This window comes from Lygodium microphyllum, unplaced genomic scaffold, assembly GCF_053477565.2.
Source record: "Lygodium microphyllum isolate KBCC unplaced genomic scaffold, Lygodium_microphyllum_v1.1.10 scaffold_31, whole genome shotgun sequence".
Classification (NCBI taxonomy): Eukaryota; Viridiplantae; Streptophyta; class Polypodiopsida; order Schizaeales; family Lygodiaceae; genus Lygodium; species Lygodium microphyllum.
Genome location: NW_028229514.1, coordinates 2875449 through 2897734, shown reverse-complemented (window position 1 = coordinate 2897734; position 22286 = coordinate 2875449).

Here is a 22286-nt window from a genome sequence, read left to right as displayed (position 1 = left end):
AAGATGATCCCTTTTGAAGGCTTGGTGGTTTTGAAAACGATCCACGGAGAAGGATCCATCTACAAATGTCTTTGGAGGTTTTTGAAAGAACTACAAGCAGCACATCCTTTCTAGCAAAACAAGATATCTACTAGGTAGGCATAGGGCATGAAAATACAGGACATCCAACTGGTGGGAGTCAATGTTCACATTGACATTCATACAAATTTTGGTAATGGCCTTTTGATCATTATGGGAATGCCTATGCATGTATTCTAGATACCAAGTAAAATGAGCTGTCAATCTCACTGGAGGATCTAGAGATTGTGAATATTGGTGAGCAAAATGAAGGTAGTTCTAATATGCTTGACTCGCAGTTGTCCAATCTCTTGGAATTATTGGCCAGTTAATCTAAGGTCTTGTAAGAGAATCAGTCAAGCTCCATCCTCATCTTCTGGGAATCTGCTGATCAAACCCTTCATATTCACTAACCAATTGAGAGGGTTGAGAAATAGAAGTGGCAAGAGATGGAAGTGGAATAAGTAAAAGTGGATGAAGAGATGGGTAGGAAAAATCATAAAAGGAGGAATAAGTTAAAGAAGGAGTGTCTGAAAATTTTAGGGAATCAGTTAGGAAGGGTATCAACTGATAAACAAGAAAGGTAGAAGGTCATGGATGGATGGAGAAGGGCATGGTGGAGAAGGGGAAAATACTCTATCTTCAATTAAAGAACAATAGGTAAATATGAAAATTTGAGGAAAAGATTGAGGTTGGAAAAGAAGAGGTAAGATTGCTATTGAATTGGTTTTATAAAGGGAAAAATAGGTATCATAATAGTGAGCCAGTTGTTGGTAGTACAATAGGCTAGGAACAGAGGGACCTAAGATAGATCTTCTTTGATAAGCATAAAAAAAGGTTGAATCAAATGGATGGGTTTTGGAAAGGTGAGCTAAGAGATCCACCCTCAATTCGTTAGTACTCTATACATAGGTAGAAGCTGTGTTCTAAAGTTGATTCAGGACCACAAAATCAATCATTGAGCACCAGGAATTGTCAGGGCAAGTAGCGACTTTTGAAGAGTAACTCTGAAACATGTCATCTATTTGCAACTCCAAATAGTTGACTTACAAAACAGCTTGCAAAACCACATCTCCCACATACTAGGCCATATCTACTTCATCTGGAATCAACAGATCACCTCGTAGATACATATATGACAACAACATGGTATGCGTCATCACAGAATCTTCAAACACCATACAGACCACTTTTGTCAGTAACTCAAGAGACCAAGACCCACTCCAACCATCCTCTAGAAGAGAAAGATCCATCGTTGAAAGCTTCATGTAAAAGGACCAACTTCTACAATTGATAGTGGACAAAGAAAGAATGGTCCAGAGGAACATATTCTTAAAAATGCTCAAATGTAGACCATAGCAGATCCATCCTAGATTGCAATCTTTCCTCTTTATCTTGGAATAAAGAACACAAGGTAGCCTGTCTCGGGAGAACTGCCAAGTCCTGCATTGAGAGAGAAGGAATTAGTAAACATTAGGGCTTGGAGGAACAGATCATGACTGTGTCAGTTGGTCTTGCAACTGCTTGATCTGGGAGGCTTGTGATTCCACTGTGTCTTGAGCAGTCTGTAAGGCTGAGAGTTTTGCATCTAAAAGAGTTTGAAACTCTTGTGCTTCTTTGGATATCCTCTCCTTCTCCTCTGAGATTTTAGTGACCTCTGATTGAGCTTCTGTCATAACTGAATCTTCAAAGAAAATATCTCTTCTCTTTGGGTCTCAATCATTTGGGTTTGTTGCTCCATCTGCTTAAACGGAATCTGCTAGTGTGTCTTTAGCAGAGGCTAACTCTGATGTTGCCTTATGCAACTTGTCTTTGGACTGCATCAGTTCCTCATAAAAGGAAGCATACAGCTGTTGAACATAGGCTATCACTGAAAGTCCAATTGAACTCTGGATGTCTTTACAGAGGAATGGAATGGCATCTCCCAAAACTAGACTGTTCAATGAAGGGATTGATATGTCCAAGGAACCCTCTCTATGTGCTCTGAACATGTTGTTACATGTGAGGTAAGCAGGAAGGTCACTGCCACATGTAGCAGGAATTGTAATTGAAGGAAGAACTGAAGGAGCTTTATCTGCCACACGCTTCAAGCATTTTTGCTGAATGACCAGTGGAGGAGGAGAATCCAAATCCTGTATATCAATGGGTTCCGACTCTTTTGAAGGTGGAGGGGGAGGTACTGAATCAGATGGAGGAGGTGGTAGCACACCCTTCTTTAAGCCAGAGTAGGTCAAGAAAGCATACAGGTAGGACCCATATGTGACGTTTGTGACATTTCCCCTTGTTACTTTGACAAAATGTTGATCCATCTTTGTGAGTAAGTAAGTGCTCCAATCAATAGCCACTCCTTTTAACACTATCCTGGAAGCTGTAAAGAGCTCTTTGGACAAGTAATGGGGTGGTGTTTTGGTAGGCATAAACTTGTCTTGGAGGAACTGACAGACCAACTTCCACACACGATCATTGATCATGGAAAAAGAGACTCCTAAAGTGTTGATCACTTTCTTGACATCCAGAATTTCCTTGGTCTGCTTCTGTAACAGCTTGAAAATCTCATCGTTGGAGAATAGTTTCTAGCTGTAACAAAGGGCTCTCCTTTGTAGGAAAGAGACAAAGCCTTCCCTAACCATCGGGGTGTCAATGTCATGGAAGTACCATGGACCAGTCCGACTTCTTGTTGTATGAGGCAAGGAACTCATCACACATGGAGGGATCTCCTGGAATCAAGGGGAATGAAATACCCACAAAAGTCGTGAGTCCTGCTTTCGCTATAGGCTTAAAAGTTAGTAGGGAAGAGTAATCCGTACTGACCAGGGGGACATACTAGATAGGTGGAGGAGCATGAGGCGCCATTCAGATGGAAAACACACACACCACAACACAAACAATCACAAAGAATGCCTGCAAAACAACCAAAGGGCTATAAAAAAGAAATCAATCAAAAATAAGGACACACATGCATAGACGTAACTAACCCGTTGACCACCCCAAACAATACACATCCTAGAAAAAATTCGACATGACCTCTACACATATGCGATCGAAAACTTCATGTGATGCAATAAACAGGCACCCAAATCCCTGTATCAAGCAAGAAAGAAAGAACACACACCGTACCCATAATTGTAACACATAAACAAATCAGACTACCATAAAAATGTACATCAGGAGTTGACCATAACCTTGACCATCAGGTTAAACTTAAAAGACTTTTACATGCACATCCCATGAAGCATGTTTATTAAAAAGGAGGAAAAAGTGCAATGAGGGGGAATTATTTTTAATAAAGGGTTCATTTTAAGAAATTATTAACAATGGGTGTCATTTTATTAGGTTATAAACCTTAATAAGAAAACAGTGGTTCCTTCTTAAAAATTTAATTACAAATTATTAGGGTGAAACGGTGCTTTATCGCAACTCGGACTACGATTCCCAGACTGGGTTTCTAAATGTAAATTCCTTAATTAAAAATTAATAGTGATGTGGAGCACTTTTTTGCGAGTGCATTCTTTTTGTGACGGCTGGTTCATTTTTATTTAAAATTAAGGTGCCTCTGAAGCGCACGTAGCACGTGCAAAGTGAACGGCTGGTTAAGTTTGAAATTATTACATTGTGTGTTTAGCACGAATGCGCGTGGAAAAGGTGGGTGAATAAATAGTTTATTTTAACAATTAATTATGGTTAAGGGGGTCATGAAAATAAATAAAGCTCACAAAATAAATACCTGGTAGGGGTGTGTATGCAATGGACTAAAGGCGCATGGAGTAGTCCCCCAAAAGTAATGAATCCAGTCAAACAAAGTCAAAGATCATTAACTGAACAAAAACTAAAACACCTTAATGTTTGTGTTGATTTTATTTTATTTTATTTTTTGATTTTTTATTTTGTTGGTTTTGTATTTTAGATGTAATTGTTTGGTGGATATTGTTTGGTTTGGGTAATTTGTTTTGTTCTTTTTTTTTCGATTCTGTGTGTGTGTGTTTTTTTTTTAAAAGAACAATTAAATCAAGATATATAACATATGAATATATGATGAAGTGGAAAAATGAATTTCCAACCATTTAGCAAGTGTCCACAATGGATGTTAATGCAGTCATGATTTTCAGCTGATTGTTTCTAGGATGTAAAATGAATTGTTATGAAGTGTAGTATTAAAATTAGGGTTTTGTGGCTTCAAAGAATATGTTGTGCCTTTTATGGAAATATTTTTAAGTGGGAAATTAGTGGAAAAAGGACAGGGGGTTTGTCAAAATTTTTGAGATTTTTTTGAATTTAGTTCTGTATTTTTACTAATTTTTAATGAATTTTATACATTTTTCAAGTAATTTTGAATGAGTATTCAGAGTTTAAATTTTTTGTAATTTATTTGTTTGAATTTCCTCCTAACAAATATTCCAAATAATTGTAAAATATGAAGTTTTTTTAATTTGAAATGAATTTTTGGAATTAACTAAATCAATTAAATGATGTAAATCAAGTTAGTTGGGTAAGTGAGGTCAAGTCAGGTCAATTAAGTCAGGTTAGTGTAGGTAAGTCAGTTAAGTCAGGATAAGTCAAGTCTAATCTGGCTAGGTTAGTTAGGGTTGATTAGGTTAGTTTGAGTTAGTCTAGTCTAGGTAGGTCAATTAGGTTAGTCTAGTTTGGTTAGTCAAGTCATAGTAGTTAGTCAAGTCCTAACTAGATGTGGTTAGACTAACTAACCAGGGTTAGGGAGGGGGGTAGTCAACTAACCAAGGTGCGGTTAGTAGGGGGGTCAACTAACCATGGGTAAGTTAGTATGGGTATCTAACTGGGGTGAGGTTGGGGGTCAACTAACCTTAGTGAGGTTAGTGGGTAGGGAACTAACCCTAGTAAGGTTAGTGAGGGTACTAACTAAGGTTAGTGAGGGTACTGACTAAGGTTAGTGAGGGTACTGACCCTAGTACCCTAGTTAGGTTAGTGAGGGTACTAACTAAGGTTAGTGAGGGTACTAAACCTAGTACCCTAGTTAGTTAGTTTACGACTAACTGTAGTTAGGTTAGTGGCTAAGCTAGGTTAAGAGGCAGCAGGTGGTGGTGGGAGGAGGAAGGAGAGGAGGAGGGGGTGGAGGATTGGGGGAGGAAGGAAAGGGGAGGCGGTGGTGGCTGAGGGAAGAGGCGGCGGCCGAAGGAAGGGGTGGTGGTGGAGGGAGAGGCTGGGGAGGAGGAAGAAGAGAGGTGGAGAAAGCGGCCGAGGGAAGAGGCGGCAGAGCCGAGGGAGGACAGAGGCGGCGGCGTGGCCTTCCAATTGGCAGGAGTGGCGATAGGAGCGACCGAGGCAGCGGCTGGGGATCCAACGGGTGGGGCGGCTGGAGGAGGAGGCCGAGGTGGCGGGTGAGAAGAAAGAAGAGGTGGCGCTTCTCACAGGGAGGGCGTGGCTGGAGGAAGGGTAGAGAGGAGGAAGAACGCGTGAGAAGGTGCAGGGCGGCGGAGAGGCGGCTGAGGCGGAGGAGAGGCAGCGGAGGAGACTCTGTGGCGGGCGTCACGTCCAGCGGCGGCGAGAGGCGCTGTGGGGGGCAAAGGGCGGCCGAATGGTAAAGGACGACGAGAGAGGAGAAGAGAAGAAGGAGAAGGAAGGAGAGAAGGAGGGAGAGGAGGAAAGAAGAGGAAGGAGAAGGGGAGGAGGAAGGAGAGAGGAAGAAAGGAGGAAACGGCACGAGAGGAACCTGTAGGTTTTTTTTTAAATATAAAAAATTTGTATTCGTGATTTATTTCTTTTTTTCTTCTTCTTCTTCTTCTTTTTTCTTTCTTTTTTCTTCGTGCTTTGTTTTCTTTCTATTCTTTTGTTTTTTTTAATGTTTTTTTAAAATTATTTTGGTTTTGTTTTGATTGTTGTTTTTTTTTCTTTTTTTTGTGTTGTTTGTGGATTGATGTATCATTTTTTTTCTTTCATTTTCGAGGTGGTTTGTTTTGTTTTTTCTCTCTTCTTTGTTTTTTTTTTCCGTTTGCTATGTTTGTGCTTTTGTTTTTTTAATAGAAAAATAAAAATAAAATAAATAAGAGATTGGACGATGGAAGGGCAAGAAACACACCCCCGGCATGTGCGCATGCGCGGGCAGGGGTAAAAAAATTTGCAGTGACGGAGTCAAATGGGTAGGGACGGTGACGCGCAAACCACGAATGCCACGGGGGCATCTCGAGGCGCATAAAATAAAAAACAAGCGCGTTCACATGCGAGGCGAGAAACGCGGTTAACGAGAAAAATGAAGAAAATTTAATAAAATCCAAACCGTTTGTCAGATCAAAAATCCGCAAAAAGGAAAAATGTGCCAGGAGACGAGGGAAAAATGATGGAAACAGGCAACACAGGTTCCGGGGCAAAACAAGGGTGTTCACATGGGAAAAACGCAAAAAAAAACCCAAAAACACATATGTGTATTAATATCAGAAAATCCGCTCATCGAAACGAAGTGCGGAAAGAAGGAAAAGTGTGCAGAACAATGTGTTTGACAACCCTATCACTAGAAAACATAGTTCCGATTGAGATAGGACACGCTCACATGGGAAAAACCCAAAAAATGGGCCCGAAAATGGACTTGAAAATTTATACGGGAAGAACCGTGCATCGAAATAGCAGGCGGTAAAAAGGAAAAATGTTCGAAAAAAAGGAATTCACAAGTCTGGTGCATCAAATCTTAGTTTGGGAAAAATTAGGATGGATTCACGTGAAAAAAACACGAAAAATGCATCCGAAAACACTCGGAAAAATTAATAACTAAAAATCCAGCAGGCGAAAGAGGGGGAAGGTAAAAGGAAAAACTGGGGGAAAGACTGGCAGGACACGGTTGTCAAGTTAAACTGGAACTCCGTGCTGAACAATGCACGAGGGAGACGAGGAACAAAGGAAGAGAGAGGAGAAGAGAGACACGAGACACCAGAAGTGGAACCCCAGAAGTGCATCAAGTAAGCACACATAGTTGAAATATATAGAGGGGACCAGGGATGTTATATATAGACAAACTAGGGATGCTATATATAGACAAACTATATATAGCTAATACCCCCGCTCAAATAAAGGTCCCTAACTGTGGATGAAAAAAACCCTTGGGGACTCAAAGGAAAAACCCACAGCTCTATATAGCCCTACTGCTATATTAATATTGAAAAGATATTATTACAAAGTTAAAAGGAGCTAAATCACTCCTGAATATACAAGTGCTCATTTGTAGGCATCGAAGAAGCTACATCACTCCTGAATTACTATAGATAAATGAAGGAGCTACATCAAACTTGAATTACAATAGATGAAGGAATCTAAGGAGATAAAGGCCATGAAATTGCTTTATCTTGAGTATGGATACAATCAGCTATGCAACATAATCTATGACATCAAAAACTTAATAGAAAATGTTATATCAACATTAGAACACAATCACAATGTCATAAATCAACTCAGCAGCTAGAATATATGATAAAAATGTGATCAGCTCATCAGCTAGAATATACAAAATAGTAGCTGGCATACCACCAGTAAATGGAAAGAAGAATGGACGAGATGAGCATTATCAAGATGAAAACATTAACTGCAACATCAGCTCCTTAGCTAGAATAGATAAAATATCAAGTAGAATAAACATAAGCTTGAACAGACGAATCAGCTGAAAATAGACAAACAACAGCGGGAAACAATGAAACATCAACAGGAAAGAACAAAACACAACTGGGAACAACGAAACATCAGCTGGAATAGATGAACAACAGCTGGAAACAATGAAACATCAGCTCGTATATCATAAGCTAGAATAGACAAACATTGGAATAGAAAATGAAAAGAATGAAGCATTAGCTGGAACAACTCAAGAGCTAGAATAAAGAACGAAACATGGTTTGGAACAACTCAACAACCAGCTACAATAAAGAATGAAACATCAGTTGGAACAACTCAACAGCTGGAATAATACGGAATGAAACATTAGCTGGAATAACTCAACAGCTAGAATAAGGAAGGAAACATCAGCTAGAACAACTCAACAGCTGGAATAATAATGAAACATCATCCCATCAACTCGAAACGTTTCTTATTGAGGAGGGAATCTTGTTGGCTTTCCCCAACAAGATCTCCTTCCAATTGACGTGGTACGGGTGGCAATGAAAGACAACTTTATACAACCAACTCATGGTGTTCTTTTTTTAAGGGTAGGCCATGAAAAGAATTCAAAGAGTTTCAGCTCCTTTTCCACATCGAGAAAAAATTCTTGTCCCTAGTACCATGCCATTTCTATTTAGCATAAAATTCACATAAAAGTATATATTGCTTGGCCTTCCAACATTGGTTGGATTAGTATATAGCTCTTAGTAGAAGCTTTATTGATCACATGCACAATATCTATCATTCTAGTTCATTAATCACATCTAATATTGCAATATCTATCACAGTTAGGTTTAGCCTGTAAGACAAATGACTAGTATGCCTCTCTATTGGCTTCTCTCTTGGTAGATTAGCACCTTCCTGATTTCTACTCTATCCAATTCATCAACCAAAGATCATCAGTTGGAAACATAATATCAAGACAAAACATTTGCTAGAAAATAGATAATCAACTAGAATATCATTAGCCCATTAGAGCTAAAACATAAAATAAGACAAAACATGAACAAAATATGATCAATTGGAATATAAATGAAATGAGATATCAAAATGAAACATCTCTTGGAACATCATCAGCTAGAATAATATATCAATATGAAACAATTGTTGGAGCATCATTAGTGAGAATATAAACTAAACAAATTAGAATATCATCAAATAAAATATCAAGACGAAAATGTTAGCTAGATCATTATTTCCTTAGCTGAAATAAATGAAATATTAATATGATAAAATAAGCTTACTAGGACAAAATAGGCTTACTAGAATATCCTAAAAGAGTGAAATGAACTCATTAGCTATAGTACGAAGACATCAACTACAAAATCATCAGCTGAAAAAGATGATCATTAGCTAGCATTATTTGAATTCATTAGCTAGACAAAACAAAATAAAACATAGCTAGAAGAGATAAGTATGAGAGCTAGAATGCTCAAGCTACTAGTAGCCTAAATTGTGCAAGTGAAAATGCAACTGGAAAACAAAACATCACCTAGAAGCTTATTAGCTAGAATAGATGAACATTGGCTGGAACGAAACATCAGCTTGATTATCATTAGTTGAATATAGAACAAAACATAAGCTAGATTACTAGTAGCTGGTTAGTTGGAATATAGAGGGAAATTATTCAAGCCACTTATAGCCTAAATGGTGAAACAATAGTTGGTAAGAGAATATAGTAAACCATCATCTGTATTGGTGGAGTAATGATGAAATATAGAACTATCAAGTAAAGTAATGTTTAAAAAAACACATGAAAATTTCATCAACTACAATGACGAGTAGATAAAGTTGGAGCATTGAAATATCCACAGTGAAAAAAATGAAATAGTCTTATAGATGAAACAAAATGAAACATAGCTAGAAGAGACAAATCTAGAAGCTAGAACCATCAACGAGAGGAAGAAGACAAGTTCATCAAAATCGACAACTAGATAATCTTATCATATGAAATATGCCACCTTATAACTTGGGATACTTATGAAATCAGAAGCATGCTTAGATTTCATAGGATCAAGAAATACTAAGATAACATATTAGAAGACTTAGAAGACCATAGTTGTTGATAAAACCACTAGCAGTCCCCAATGGACCAAGCCACTAATTTAAACTATCATTAAAATATCAACTACATTGATAATGGAAATATCAACTTGAAATATCAAACCATGAGGTAAAGAAAAACATCATATTAAAAATATAGAAATGATAGAAAATTAATGATAGGCTTGCCTTACAAGACGAAATAATGATGATAAAATTACTAGCTTACCTTGCAAGATGAAATTATAGAAACAATAATATATGGAGATAAACAATGAGACAAGGTTAGATATCCACCATAGAGACAAGAATATATCAAGACAAACAATGAGAAGCTCAAAAATTTGTGAAACATAGATATATGTTTGATCAAAAATTGCACAAAATTTCATAATCATAGCTAAGGCAAACTGTCGTGCACATTTACAAATTTCAAACACCAAATCTCATCAAGAAAGCATAATATCCGAAATTGTGAAAACAAAATCATAAACCATTACCACATACATATTCAAGAACCACATATTTAAACGGAAAAGACTTTCTAAAGCTTTGAAGCTTTGATAAACACAAGTCGAGAGTTAAAGCATCCACAAATTGCAATTCTTCTACGATCATGATAAGATCAAAATAATAAAAGATTGTAGCCTTTTGAAAATCCAATTTTAATAAAGTTTTTTGTTGAAAATTGTCATGATAGTCACACAATTAGCACTACTTGGGGCAACCAACGTAAAGTATGTCATGACACAAAGTATTTCAAGGACAAAAGAAAGGAAAAGTAATCCAATGTTTTTCATGTAACAACCTTTGCTATTAAAACAAAGGGGTGCTATTTCAGTCACATGAAGACAAGTGTAAAGCATACGCAGATGCAAATCCACTAGTGCTAACAGAATATGGTGACTATGATGAAAGCGAAGGATGCAGCCACTAGATGCCGTATTTTTCGTTGCGTTTACTGTGTTGTATGATAGGCAGTCCAAAATTATCAAGCCCTATCTAAAATAATGGACGAAAAACACTGAAAGCTTAGCAGCGATGAGATAGAGAAAAGAACGTTTATTCTTTTCCATCTTTAGTGCTTTTCAAGCGTGAACGAGCAACAATACTATTCTTGATATCGGAAAGTTTATTTAACAACGATGAGATAGAGAAAAGAACGTTTATTCTTTTCTATCTTTAGTGCTTTTGTAGCATGAACGAGCAACAATACTATTCTTGATATTGGAAAGTTTAGTCATTGTTACTTGGTTCCTCGCAGGCCTCCCTTGGTACACCCTCAACCTCTTTGAGAAGGACGTCCTCACGGCCGCCTATACCATGGGTGCCATCATCGAAGTCTACAAGATCTGCCGCGCTCAGGCCCTCATCGCCCTCTGCTCCATCATCTCGGGCTACTAGATCTCCATCCTGCTCATCGATCGCATCGGTCGCAAGTCCATCCAGCTGCAGGGCTTCCTCTTCATGGCCATCTTCATGCTTTCCTTGGGGATCCCCTACAAGCATTGGCGGGACAACAACCACCTTGGGTTCATCATCATCTACGCCATCGCCTTGTTCTTCAACAACTTCCGGCCCAATACGACCACCTTCATAGTGCCTGTGGAGTGCTTCCTGTCGAGATTCTGCACCACCTGCCATGGAATATCGGCAGCTGTTAGAAAGCTCGGGGCGGTTTTGGGAGCCTTCGGCTTCTCATTCTCTGTGCAGGACCCCAACCCCGCCAAGGTTGAACATGGCTACAGACCGGGCAGGCCCACCTCCACTGCAGATCAGCAAGATCTCAAACGGAAATATAAAGCCATTAAAAAATTGTAATTACCATGATTATATCACATCTTCAAAGCCATAACTCAAGTCAAAACTTGTAACAAAGTATAGCCATAAAGATTTATTAACATATATATGATATAAAATCAATATATATGAGCAACATAAATATGAAACCATATACATGAAAGTAAGATCTAAGAAGAACAATGCGCGAGGGAGACAATGGAGGAAGAAAGAGGAGAAGAGAGATACGAGACAATGGAAGTGGAACCCTAGAAGTGCATCAAGTGACCACACATAGTTGGAATATATAGAGGGGACCAAGGATGCTATATATAGACAAACTAGGGATGCTATATATAGACAAACTATATATAGCTAATATTCCGATGAAAATAGGGCATGTTCACATGGAAAAATGTGAAAAATAAGCACGAAAAAGGTCCGAAAACCTGCAAAAATTAATAAGGGATCAACTGTGCATCAAAATGACACGGAATAAGAAGGAAAAGTGTCAGGGGGAATGGGTAGGACAAGGCTAGTGCATCAAATCAAGGTTCCAAAGCAATGAAGATGCATTCACATGGAAAATTGTCCCATTTACAGGAATCGCTTCAAAAATTAATAACTTGAAAACCACCAGTCGGAACAGGGGTTGGTAGATAGGGAAAATGGGCTTCGAAGGGATGAACAGGGTGATAAGGTTGAATTGGGATTCCAGTAAATGCGGGGTATGTTCACATGAAAGAAGCGCAAAACCAAGAATGAGGGAAAATGGGCAAGGAACAACCCCGAGGATAGGGTGAAATAGAACAGAAGGGTGGGGAAGGGACCCCCATCAGGGTAAAATGAAATCATGGTGTAAATGCATGAGCAGTACAGGGTATATGCCTGGAGGTATGCAACATGGACGCGTCCCCACACTTAAGACCTTAGCAGGAAGGGTAAACCAAACATCAAGAACATGGTACATCACATCAGACCAACTACGATGTCCCCACACTTAAGACATGACCGGTACTGAGAAATAGAAGTTGCAGGGTTAGAAAAATTTGGCCCATATTGCCGAGGAGGAATGCCGACTATCGAGGTTGCATCTTGTGGCTTCGTCAACTTTCAGGAGGTAACAAGGTATCTTCACAGCACTTGTCTCACGTCCTTTGTGGCAGGGACCAAGCGGCAACACCTAGGGAGGTAGCTGGTTGAAGGAATCATAGGAAGTTCGTCGATGGCAAGGAATATGGTACTCAACTCACGATCACTCAAATGGATTGAAAGAGCAGTCACTCACCCCATTACGAATATCACTCGAGGAAATGATAATGAAAACCCTGAGCTCACTCCCGGTTTTGGAATTGACAGGGGAATGGTGCAGAGAGAGTATGCTAGGGTGCACAATTGATGGTGCATCAGTGCATCCAACCCGTTTGGCATAGGTGCAAGGAAGAAGGCCAGGGAGCCTTGTAGTGTAATGTATAGAATAGAATGACGTATCTTGTGCTATTGGTAGAAATCCAGCCTGTGGGTGCATAGGGAAACGGGAATGCACTTGACTCCAAAGGTTGTAACGTTCCTCAATCCTCACCTCTCGATAATTGATTCAAGAAACACCACTCACACTCAGCCCACCCTCTGTCTCACACTCTATTGATAGATAGAGAGGGCAGTCCTTTCCTGAAACCCATTGATGTAATCCTCATGGTCGCTTGTGCAGAGGTTGTATGCCTTGTGTGCAATTGATGGTGCAACTTTGCATCCCACCTTGTGCCAACATACATTGCAAGAAGGAAGGCCAGGGAGCCTTATGGTGTAGTGCACATGAACAGATTGTGCTATGTGCATTGAGAGGCCCATCCCGTGCGTGCAACACTCTGTTCACACATCTCACCTTTCATTTGATTGGAAGGGAAAAACTGGTCACTCCCCCCACCCTCTGTCTCACGCTCTAATAGATATAGAGGGCAGCCCTTACTCACGTCCCCATCCTGTTAGAATGAAAGCTCACATCACTCAAGGGGTTAGTGATGAAGATCATGTCGGCTGTTGGTGTCATCAAGATCTTGAGGAGGAGGCGTACCCATGGAGGCAGTCTACAAATCTCATACTTCAATGATTTGTAAGAAGAGTCGTCTATTAAGAAGGGCAGACGGAATGATATTGCAGAGACAGGGCACCAACGGAGGTGGCTTCAAATTACTTGTTGAAGAGGTTCTGCTGGTGAGTCAGCTATCCTGAACTGTGGGGTGTTACCACCTTTTCTTGGATCGAGGCCTGTTATGATAAGGAATTTTTCATTTTCTCCCATAACAGTTTCGTTTGTTTTTTCTTTTCTTTTCTTTTTTTTTTCTTTTTTTTTCCATAAAGAAAGAGAATGGTAGAAATACCATGTGTCAGGACCAAGCTGGCCACCGTTGTGTGATCAGACGAGAAGAGAACAAGGTTGGGTTGAAAGGTATCTGTGAGGGGCTAGTAGAACGAGACTGCCTCATAAGGAAAATCATAAGGGCTATCAGAAGCACGACAAGAAGGATAGTGCGAGGACTGAAAGGGAAAGGGTAGGTTGACTGTGATTGTCAAGATCCCCAGGGAGGGAAGTACTTCTTCAGACGATAGCCATTGATCAGGGAAAGGATCATCAGAGGCATCAATGGTTAGGATTGACAGCAAGTACCTTGTACAGGCCCATCCACCATTGTTGGAGCTTGCCAGGAAACTTGTCAAATCTCGAATCATAGGCTAGAACAAGATCACCTTCTTTGAACTCCTTGTGCTTGATGAAACTGTCATGATAGGCCTTGCCTCACGCTTGAGTGGTTTCCATGCATTGTAGAGCCCTCTGCCATATCTCATTCAAGCATTCCAAGTGTAGGAAGTGGCATTGCAGTGACTCATTATCTCCCAAGCGTTCTTTAACTGCCACTTGCAAAAAGGGCAATTCCAGCTCAATAGGAAAGACGGCTTTTGTACTATACACTAGCTGGAAAGGGGTCTGTCCTCTAGTTGCCTTATGAGAGATTCTGTTCGCCCAGAGGGCCTCTGTAAGTCGTTCGTCCCAATCGCCACGATGTGCGGCAATCGTTCTTGTCAAAATCGAGCAAAGGATGCGATTGGTGACTTCAACTTGGCCGTTGGCTCTAGGGTAATAGGGAGTGGACTTGCGATGATGGATCTTATATAGTTCCATCAGCTCCTCCATAATTTTGTTGAGGAAATGAGTACCTCTATCACTTACCAGCTCAAGGGTACTGCCAAAACGGGTGATGATATTCTCGTACATGAACATGGCTATGCTATTACCATTGTCCCACTTCAAGGCTTTAGCTTCACACCACTTTGTGACATAATCCGTACATACTAAGATGTATCTGTTCTGCTTCTATCTAGTGGGTGGATCAATGGGACCCACAAAATCAATCCCCCACTTCTCGAATGGCTTTAGGGAAAAAATGGGTTATAGTGGCATGGCACTTGTTTTGGTGGGTTTCTCCATTCGTTGACAAGCATCACATCTCTTACAGTAATCATATACGTCCTTGTGGAGGGTCAGCCACAATATCGTGCTTACAGAGCCATCTTGGCTGTCGCTTCTCCTGCAAAGTGTCCACCACATGGTTTGTCATGGCATGCTTTCAATACTATACCAATTTCATCCCCTGCAACATATCTTCGCAGCACTTTATCTTTGCCTCTCTTGTACAGTGCACCACCTAGCAAGGTGTAGGGAGCTGATTCTAACAGAAGCTCTTCTTCTCATGGCTTGAAATGCCAGGAGGATATTTTTGAGTTGCGAGGAGGTTGGCTATATCTGCATACCAGGGCGTAACTGTTTCAACTAGAAACAAGGAAGCATCAGGAAGGTCTGGATCATATTGTTCCTCTTCTTCTGTTTGAGAGATCCGTGATAAATGATCGGCCAGGACATGGGAATGGCCAAGCTAAGTTACCACTTCGAAGTCGAACTCCTGGAATAGGAGCAACCATCTCATCAATTGTCCTTTAGCATCTGCTTTGTTTATCAAGAAGGAGAGGGCTTCATGATCCACATAGAACTTGAAATGCATTGACAATAGATAGTGTCGAAACTTCTCCAGTGCAAACACCATTGCCAAGCACTCAAGCTCTGTCACTGTATAGTTCCATTCCCTATCAGTGACCTTTCGGCTTGCATTATATATTGGTTGATCTAATTTAGAGGGGCCCTTTTGACATAGGACAACACCTAGCCCTTCAACTAATGCATCGGTGTGCACATGGAACTCCTTCATCCAATTAGGAGGCTGCAAAATAGGTGCTTGGATAAGGCACCGTTTTAGGGTATTAAAGGCTTCTTCACAGTCATCAATCCAAAGGAAATGAGCTTCTTTCCTTAGGAGCTTGTGCAGAGGGGCTGCCTTGGTTGCAAAATGTGCAATAAATCTTATGTAGTAGCCCACATGTCCAAGAAATCCTCTTAATTGCTTGAGGTTTGTTGGTGCTGTTAAGGCAGCAATCTTTTCAATCTTTGCCGGGTCTATTACAATCCTTTGTGTACAGACAATATGGCCCAAAATAACTCTCAAGGAGACGCCAAAGACACATTTTTTGGGGTTGAGAGAGATCCCATACTCGCGGCATCTGTCAAAACATTGCTCTAGGTGTCCCCAGTGCTCTCGGATCAAACTATAGACACAAAAGTCATCAAGATACACCTCAATGAAATCACGCAGATGATTTTGGAAGGCAGCCATCATTACTCATTGGAAGGTGGTAGAAGTATTACAGAGTCCAAATGGCATCACTCTATAGGCATAGGTCCCCCATTCCGTGGTGAAGGTTGTTTTAGATTGGTCCTCTTATGCAATTTGGACTTGGTTATATCCACTGAATCCATCCAAAAGAGAATACAGCTCATGGCCTGCCATTGTGTCCAACAATTGGTCTGTAAAAGGGATGGGAAAATGATCCTTCTTTGTCTTCCAATTGAGCTTCCAAAACTCAACACATATTCGAAGTTTCCCGTTCTTCTTGGGTACTACCACAATAGGCGAAACCCATTCACTGTTAGCCACAGGACAAATGAACTCAGCTTCAAGAAGTTTCAATAATTCGGCCTTCACCAGAGCGGAGTAATTAGGATTCATATGCCTTTGTCTTTGCCTTACAGGTTTGGCATTAGGCTCTAGGTCAATATGATGTTGTCATACTGTGCGATCAATCCCCTTTAGGTCTTTATATGACCAAGCAAACACATTAAGTTCTCTTTGAGTAGGTCTCGCAGGACTACTAATTCTTCTTCTGGAAGATTGAGACCCACTTTCAGGTGACGTTCAGTACCGTCAGTATCCAGGAATGTTATTTGTTTTTCACCTTCCACTTCGCGGATAAATGCTATACGGATTGCTTTTGGGTAGAGGTCTGACTCTTTCAAGAGAGTAGTATCCTCATCTGATGTTCCACTAGAACCAATGTCCTCCTTCTGAACAAATGACTCATTCGTCTATTTAGGTTGCTGGAAGGGTATCATAGCTTTTTTTGCTTTTGTGTTGGTAGTGATTTCTTTTGGACTTAGGGGTTTATCTTGAGAGGATGCATCCAGGAATGTCACATAGCATGGACCTGCTATAGGCCGGGGCTCTGAGGGCTTTGGCTTGTGTTGGTAGGGGGCATCATCATCATCTTTTCTCTGGACTGAACAGTCAAGGTGATAGGAGCCACTAGTGAATTTAATTTTTATGCCTTTAATCCATTGATTATACATATTTTGCATACTTTGTGATCCATTGATCAACCCAAACGGCACCATGGTCATTCCATCCAGTACCCTGAGATATTCGGCCTCTGAGGTCTCTGTAGGAACATCAATAAGATCATCCTCTATCAGAGAAAATTCTTCATCTGTACTTTCATATCCTGCTTTATTTTCTTCCTCTTCATTTTCATCCTCATCATCTGGAGGCTCTGTCTCTACTTCTATAGAGGCTTTGTAAGAGAATAACAGATCTTCTGCCTCGGCATCTGCTTCTGCTTCTGTCACAGCTTCTGACTCTGCTTCTGGCTCTAGCTCCTGGCTCTGTTACTGTCTCTGTAACTGTCTCTGTATCCACTCTGTCTCTGCTCTGTATAGCCGCTCTGTATCTGCTCTACCTCTGTATTGTCTCTGCTCTGTAACTGTACTGTCTCTGTTCTATCTCTGCACGACTGTTATGTAACAGGGAGAACAGTACATCCATCCTTCTATTTCATTGTCAGAGGTGATTTTAGAAGTTAATTTCTAGTTGAGACAGGAGATATTCTCCCATGGACAAGGATTTTACTTCCCTTGGCAGATGGCTTACAGTGCCTATTGTTAGGGACTATGCCTCTATTTTCTTAGGAAAGATTTTCTTAATAGCCTCTTCATCTCCTGATGTACCATTTGTTACCTCATTGGAGGAGTCAGTTATGACTTCGATGGATGTGGATCCATTGCCTTTTTGCGATCCATACAGCTTTAACACCACTTTGTTGGGTCCTCTGCCTAGGGTTAGGGTTCCTTTGAACCAGTCCATCCTAGATCTTGCTTCAAAAAACCAAGGTCTTTCCAATAGCAGAGGGTATGGGGTCCCATAAGAATTTGGTTTGACCACCAGATATGTCAGCCAATAGTCTCTTCCTACAAGGGTTGTTTTTACGTATGGGAGGATGCCCAACGGTTTGACTTTGCTCTGGTCTGCCAATCTGATAAGCCACTGTGTAGGTTGAATTCCTTGCAACCGTAAGTCCTTCATTGTCGTATCCATCATTATGTTTATTGATGATCCTCCATCAATCAATGCATCTGAAATGAAGCATCCTTCTATCCATACACTAATCTCTGGGGTTCCAGGATCTAGGAGGGCATTAGCCACATCTACTTCCTTTACAGACTCTAGGGCCTTATTGGTTTTGGTTGCTGTTGAAGGAGCAATCCTTAGTCCACGTCTTCTTATCAAGATGCTTTTGAATCTCTTTCGGCAGGTGGGAGACAACATCAGCAACTATCGAAATGTTATGTTTGGTTTAAAAGTATCTAGGTCTTTGACCAAGTCATAATCTTTGATAGGATCCACAGGCTTCTCCAGCCTGCTGGGGAACGGGGCTACACCCATTTTCATCTTTCATTTTTCTTCTAACAATTGCGACATTGGCCCTTCCTCTGTTTTTGGAAGTGCTTCTGTATCATCTATCTCTTGGGCCTCTGGTTCTGTCTCTGGGACTGTCTCTGTAACTCTCTCTGGTGCTATAGTGCTCTGTACTGCACTGTTCTGTCCTGTACTGCTCTATCCCTCTATTGGCAGGTGGAACTTCACAGTCTTGGTAGGAGAGTTATTTTCATTCTGAACCATTGGTTCCTTCTTCTTGGTGTATGTAACAGTGGCAACTTCCAACTCTACCAAATTGAAGGTAGGCTCTTGTACCTTCTGTTAGCTATTAGTGGCATTAGACTTTACAGGGTTTGGACTTGGTCAGTCCTTTGCAGTGTGGCCTTCTCCTTTGCATCGGCTGCATAAGGGCTTGTAATCCATAGATCGTCTAGGTTCTAGACAATTTGGGGAGATATGTCCCTTTTCTCCACACCTATAACATTCCACCTCTGATCTATGACCACCGCCAGACTCTCGTCCTCTGTAACTTTGAGAGGGAAACCTCCTTGGACCAAAATTAGGACCAAATTCCCTAGGCTTTGGTCCAATATCCTGTGTTGTCATTTTGGATTCTAGCAAATTGAAACTTGCATTTTCATCCTTTTGTCTTCGTTCATGCATCTCTTTTAGAGAGCAAATATCCTCTATATGATTCTTTTGCAAACAGTAGGAATAGAAGGCTCTAGGAATGGTTGGTTTTCGGGTACATTCAGTGGCTAAATGTCCCGCTTGATGACACTTTTCACACCATGTATTAGAGCGCATCACATCTCTTTCAGCTCCAGCGAGAGTGGATATATTGGCAGTATTCACCTTCAGCGTCTGTAACTGCTCTATAATCACATCCAGAAGCTCTTTCTTGATACTTGCAACTGAGTTGGATAAGTAGTCCTTCAGATTTTAACCTCCTGAAGTACTTGTAGTAGGGTTTTGGGAAGCTTCTGTAATTACTGCACACACTGGTTGGGTCGATCTAGAAGGTCCTCTGTTCCAGCTTTAATTCGGAGCTCGTATTGAGACTTGGGGTTGTTGATTCCAATTGGTAGGGTTCCACTGTTGTTGATTCGCCATTGGAGGAACTGTTTGAGGCCACTATTGCTGTGGTTGAACCATCATTTGAGGCACTGTCGTCTACAGTGACTAGAGTGGATTAGGTGCATTATACTGCGGCACTGTTTGTATCTGGAGATAGGGATAGGGAATTGTCCTTGGGATTTCATTTGGTGGGTATACCATTCCAGGCATGGGAGGAGGTAAGACTCCTCTTCTTGGAGTCATTGATACCCTTGCTTCAACTTTGTCATACAATCTTGCACCTTCCACTATAGCTTGCTGATTGACTAGTCTTCTCAATTCTACGAACTTGCAAACCTCTAGTTGTAGGCCCGTGAGAAACACTCATTTTTGGATTCCTTCGTCCAAATGATGGTTAGTACATCTCTTCAGGATTGTCTTAGGTTCATGAACTCCTCTTGCATCCGCTCTTCAAAACCTTCACACCTCAATTTAGTGAGGAAGGCCAACTTTAGATCATCCCAAGTTCCAAAAGTTCCTGCTTCTTATCTCTCATACCATTGAAATGCCATGCCCTTGAAAGTGGTGGGGAATATTGCTAACCAATGCTCAGGGGTTCTAGCATTGTTAGCCACACATGCTACCATGAATTCTGCTACATGAAGATCATGGTCTTCATTGTACTCTCCCTTAAAAACTAGCAGTGGGACTACATTTGCTAGCCTATCATCAATATTTCGAGGATGAATCTAACTAGGAAGGGGACCTTGAGTTGCCATGGGGACTTCTGTAAAGAGTGCTTTTAGGGCGTCAAAGGAAGCTTCTGCTGCAAGCTCGTTCTTAGCTTTGATTTCTAACGCTTGCCTCTTTATTGCGTCATTCATCAGGGGGTTGGCTCCAACCAGTTGGTTTGGACTCAACAGGATAATATCGAGGGGGCTTTAGTCTCTGATGGAATCTGTGGCCAACATCTCCTCTACTTCCTTCTTTTCAGCATCTCTAAATTCTGCTTTCAAACCACTACAAAGGGGAAGATATTCCGTTCTGAAAGTATCAAAACTCATTCTTCTTAGGATTGTGGTTGCTTCATTATAATATTGCCAGCTTCTGAGGGTTTCAACAGTGTATGTTGTGAAAAACACTTTGTCTACCAACTTCCAGTGGGTTGCTAATTGGACAAACAGAGGATTGTCAGTGCACCAAGCATCCCATGTATCTTGCTCTTGAGCATCCACGAACAAATTCCAACTCTTTTTCTTCTTGTTTTCGTGAACCTCCACAGACCATGACTCCTGAAGCTTCTTCATAATCTCCCACTTGATGATGTTTGGAAACTTCTCAATGAATGCCAAATCTTCCATGGATGGCCATTCTCTCTGTTTTTACTCTTCAGTTTGTTCCCAAACAGTTTGCCACCAAGATGCAAGTTTTTACTGCTTCAAGAGGAAGAGGAAACAATCCACCACATGGAGCATGCATCATGATGGTGATATGTTTCCGCCATTGTGGGATGAACTTCTTGTGAAAAGTGGATTTGATTATGAGAAATTCCAACTCTTCAGTGGAAGAAGGAACTTGATAAACATCCATTGAATTTTCCACTTCTAGGCAATGCCATTTCCTTCATTTTCAGCCTTTTTTTATGCTTGTTGATGGCAAGTCTACCCGGCTACGCACCAAAAACATGGAGCCCCAAGAGGAACACCAAGGAAAAGGAAATTATCTTGCAATAAAATCTATCTTGTAACATCAACAAGCTTTGATTTCATTCTTTTGATCATCAAAACAAAGAAAACAACAATTCTTCATGTAGCATCATAGCAGATATCTCCCACGGATTTGATAGAATCAACCATAATCTTCAACATCTTCATAAAATTCTTCAATAGAACAAAAAACACAAAGGAATACACTATTTTTGAATGCAAATAAATCACATATTATTCATCTTCAATGTCTCCATAGTTCTCTCTCTCGATCTCTCATATACAGTTACACTGTTTTGATAGAATTGGCTATCTCTGACTCTCTCTTTCTCTCTCTCTATAGTACATCATATCCTCACTAAAATACTCTCATAATAACTCTCAACAATCTTTCTTAGTTTGTGGATGCACCTCCCAACAGATATGTCTGATATGAAGAGTCACCAAAGCCACTATAGTGTCTTTTCACAGCTCACTACTGTCACTATCACTCAGTCTTCTCTTCAGTCTTCAGCAGTTGCTTCTTTCACTTGTTTTAGCTCTTTGGAACTTAGATTCATCCTTTCCAAAGATTAGAAAACTTTCCCAAAGTCACACATACATTCTAAAGAACACTTACAGAAGGTCTACAGAACAGTTATAGTACAGCACTAGAGTAGCTACAGTACAGTTACAGTACAGAGACAGAGCAAAGACAGAGGCTCTACAGAGGGTTACAAAAGGTTATCAGAACCTCATAACTCATACTCAAACCATTCCAAACTATCAAAAAATATTTAATAAGCTTCCAAAAGATCTCAATCTTCATCAATCATCAATCCATGCTTCATACAGAAGACAATCAGAACAAAACAGAAGCTATACAGAGCCAATCAGAACCTCAATAGAGCTTCATATCTCCACTAAAAATCATCATGAACTTCCAAAACATAATCAATATCAT